Source organism: Sturnira hondurensis, unplaced genomic scaffold, assembly GCF_014824575.4.
Source record: "Sturnira hondurensis isolate 20B ecotype Veracruz unplaced genomic scaffold, ASM1482457v3 Scaffold0008908, whole genome shotgun sequence".
NCBI lineage: Eukaryota > Metazoa > Chordata > Mammalia > Chiroptera > Phyllostomidae > Sturnira > Sturnira hondurensis.
The window spans coordinates 1,772,734-1,777,538 of NW_028081539.1; positions in this window are offsets into that span (position 1 = coordinate 1,772,734).

Here is a 4,805-nt window from a genome sequence, read left to right on the forward strand (position 1 = left end):
AAAATAGGTAATCTCCAAAATCATAGCTCTTCTTCAAACTGTCAGAGAGGTCAGATCATAAGGGAACTAACCAGTCTGTAACCCAGGGACAGGCAAGCACTTTTAAGTAGAAGTGGAGTGTGAGTGCTGAGTTATGAAGGGCAGACCTTAGGAGGAAAATGAAGCTTTCAATACAGGTGGGCAGAATAATTTAGCTAAAACTTTTAGTGAATGCTAAAAGTTCTGTGTGGACTAATATGAGTGTTTAGAAGCCCAGGAAACTGCAGACACAAGGTAAATTTGCATTCCTTCAGTGGCTGTTCCATGCAGATCTTTACTGAATGAATGCTCATGAATGAAGTGAGAATAAGGTAGTTGCCACAAGAAACAACTTCAAATTTGTGGGTTTAGTCAGGAAGAGTGCTTAGTGCTTGCCACCTTGAGGAAGTCAAGAAACCTTACTTAGAAGATCATCCAGGTATTCGAACCACTCACAGAAAATTTGCAATAACCATGATTAATGTATTAAAGTCTCCAGAAGAAAAGGTATAGGACACGCCAAAGAAGATAGGGAAGTCAGGAGAGGCAAGCTACAAAGGAGTGTCAATTGGAAATGCTAGGAAAAAAAATACAAAAGTATAAAAGTATGAATGCCTTCAAAAAAGCTCATTAGTATATATGATACAGACTTGGATGAACACGGTGAACTTACAGAAAGGTCGGTAGGAATTACCTAAACTGAAACACAAAGAGAAGAGAGAGGAAAAGAGAGAGAACAGAGTATACAAACGTTGTCATGCAAAGTCAAGTATCTAACATATGTATAATTAGACTCCCAGAAGAAAAAGGAAAAGTAGAAAAGAAATAGTTGAAGGGAAGATGGTCAAAAGTTGAAGTAACAATGGCCAAGAATTATACAAAAACAATGAAGGACACCGAACTGCATATCTAAACTCAGAGAACTCCAGACAGGATCACACACAACACGCACACTATATTCAAACAACAGAATATCAAAAATAAAGACATTTTGAAGACACCCAGGGAAAAAAGACACATTTCATACAAACGAAGATAAAAGATATAACAAACTTTATGTCAAAAACTGTGCAAGTAGGAAGACAATGGAATGACATCTTTTAAAATACAGAAATAAATATAATTTTCAATACAAAATAATAATCATCAATACAGAATTCTATTTCAGGGACAATATCTTTCAAAAGTATAGGAGAAAAAAGACTTTTCCCAAATACTGACAAATGATAATAGCATTCATTATCAAGAGACCTACATTATAAGAACTGTTAAAGGAAGTTCTGTAGGCAGAAGAAATATGATGAGGGAGAAATCTGAGTATGCATAAATCAGTGGCTATAGAGACAATCCAGAATATATAAAGACTTCTTCCATCAATAATATTTAAGAAAAGCCCTAATTTAAAATACAGACAAAATGCTTGAGCAGACATTTAGATGTATAGATAGAAAATAAGTACATGAAAACTTGTTCAAGATTCATTACTATTAGGGTAGTAGAATTTAATTAAAGTCACAATGAGATATTGCTACATGTTCATTCAAATCACAAATTAAAATGATTAGAAGTGTTAAGTGTTGGTGAGGAGGTAGGGCAATTGGTGCTCTCAGATGTAGCTGATGAAAAACTGTAAAAACACTTCAAAAACTCTAAAAACACATGGGCATCCCTAATAAAGTTGTAATCATGAATTCCATGTGTTTCCAAAATTTACTTTAGGAAAATAAAAATACATGCTCACATAAATATGGGTATTTGAATATTCATTACAGTTTTATTCATAAAAGCCCCAAACTGGAAACAACCCAAATGTTCACCAATAAATAAATGGCTAAACAACATTCTGGTGTATCTGTAAAATGCAATGCTACCCAAAACAAAACAAAAAGTGATACATGCAATAGCCTTCATGAAATTCAAAATTTTTATGCAGAATGTAAGAAGCAAAACACATAGTATTTCATACTGTTCATGCCTATATACATGAAACTGTAGGAGAGAATAATCTAGTGAAACAAAGCAATAGTTGTTTGGTGCTAGGAGTGGGGTGGTGGTTGTTCTGAAAGTAGTGATGGTGGCAATGAGAAAGAAGGAATAAAATTAAAATAATATTTTTCCTTTTGGAATATAGTCATAGATTCTAATTTACTATGCTGTAGTTAATTGACTTATTTTTATATGCCTTTAATTTCATATTAGATTTTATGTCCTTTGATTCCTGGAAAGTTTTTTTAACTCCCAAATGTTCAAGCAGTTCTATTTATGTAGTGGTTATTCAATATTTATTGCCTGACCAAAAAATGAATGACTGAAGTAATTGTCACTATGTATAGCCCAGAACACTGGAAAGGAAGCATTATTCATGTTTAACAGCAAGTTAATTAGAACAACTAGCTATTTTTGATTAAGTACCTTTCTCAGTTATTTAAATCCTTTGGAAGTATTGCACTTGGCTGTGATATAGAAGGACTACTTCTGTTGGGACATGAATTAAGGCCCATTTGTTTGTGTTTAATTAGAATAGGACTCTCCCAATAGTAATTTCACTGAATTCAAGTTACAGCCCTACTCAGAAAGTGATGAGCTTCCTTCCTACAAAGCCATTAAAGAGTGATCATTTCACTGCATCGCTAAGGTGAAAGACACCTTTTTTAGCAGTAGGGTTTCTTATTTTGCTCTAGTTCAATAAGGCAAATAGAATAAATTCAATACATTTCCAAAAAGAGCTTTAAAACATTTTGTTAAAACTTTCCCTAAATGATAAGAGATATTCATTTTCTTCTTTTTCTAGTGAGATAAAATAGGTACCTTTCCAATTTTTATTTGGTAATTTATGCTCAAAGTTCACGGAAGAGATATTTCCATAAAATATTTTACATTAGTGGAAGATAGTAACTAGTTGATTCATATATTAATTCATAGAAAGCTACTCATCATATAAAATTAATTTTCCACAGTGAAGATTCATCCTGGAATTGTTACGTACATGGAATCATAATGTGCCTTTTCTCTGTATTCTTGCTTGGGTAGTAAGAGTATATTCATATTGATTTGCAACAGTCAATACTATGGTAACATATGAGTGTTCATTCTTTCGTATAAAACAATTACACTTTGAAATAATCTTTTGAGAAAACTGCAAGACATTGAGGTGAATGTATCTTTGAGTGTAATGTTCTGTGCTAATGAAAAAAGTAAGTGACCGAAGCTTATAGTCTCAAAAATATTCTATGTAGTAAAATTAGAGACATCTTCAATATTCTGGTACTTGCTTACTGATGGGGAAAAAAAGGAAGCACATATTTCCTACGCAGACACTTGAGAGTGTCTGGAAATGACTGCTGTAAAGATCAAGAAGGGGTAGATTGTGACAGATGAGAATTTATTATTTGAAAGTACAAAGCAAACGTGCATGTATAAAAGAGAAGCTTGAGAGAGTTCTCTGAAAAACTCAAAACTATAAAAATAAAAATAAAGTCACTGATACATGTAAACAGAATGAACAGAAAATTAACAAGCTAATTTAAAAAATGTTTCAGTTAAAGCCTATTAGTCATGGACATTGAGGTACTTTTTAAAAATTTTATGAGGATATGAAAAATACCTTGGTAAAAAATGTTTTTATAGGAAAATTATACCTGTAAATCACTGTCATATTTTACTATGTTTTATTCATTAGAAAAAGCAATGAAAGAGCAATCATTAATGAAATTATTAGTAGAATAATAAGCTAAAAATCTAAAATACTCTTATTTTTCCAAACTATTAGCTTCTGGCTAATTTAAGATAATATCCTCATATATGTAGTGTATTTTGCATATATACATATATGGAGACATACACATATGTATATATAAAGATAATATATACACACTCACATGCATGTTATATGTATATATGTATGTGTGTATGTATGTATTACTTTTTTGAACAATGTGATTCTCTGTAAGCTATAAAGTATAATTTAATATTATTGATATATTCATTCTAAACAATTCAGTAGAGTTGGATATCAAATCTAGCTATATCTATACCTATGGGTGTTAGAATTGTTCTATTTCTAATGTCTCCAATTTTAAACTTCTCCAAAATAACAATCTCCATAGCTCCATACCTTAACATTGCATAGCTAGTTTTTTACTGGCTACAGGTAGTCTTTACCCATCCCTGTTCTAGTCCCTGAGCCTCTTCTAGGCCTTCCTGGCTTCTCTGTCCCTGAACCTGGATTTCCTTCACTGCAATGTTTCCTCCCTCCCTCTTTGATGTTGGGCTCCCAGGCTCTCTTGAGATCACCACGAAACTATCTTTTCTGACTGGAGAAACACCTGCTATTTTCTTCACAATCTTCAAATTGGTCTCCACATGAATTTTTATTGCATAGTTCACAATGTCTTTGCAATCTTCTTAATAATAATAGTAACAACAATAGTAAACAATTCCAAACTGCCCACAATGTGGGAGAGATAGTTCTAAGGACTTTACATATATTAACTCATTTAACTCTCATAGAAACGTGAAGTTTTTCAGGTGGGAGAATTTTTAGGGAAAAATTATCTTACAAATGAAAATAGTAAGTATTTATGATGTTTAATGTGACTTTCTAACCTATTCATTCAAAAAGTATAATTTTTATAGAATTTTTCTATAAAATAAATTATCATCTCTCAACTCAACTCAGCTAGAAAGTTGTAGAACATATAATTCCTGAGCATCCTGCAAAATATAATATTTGATCAGATTCCTTCTGACATTCTTCCCTTTCTTGCTTCTCTAATATTGCTTTGATT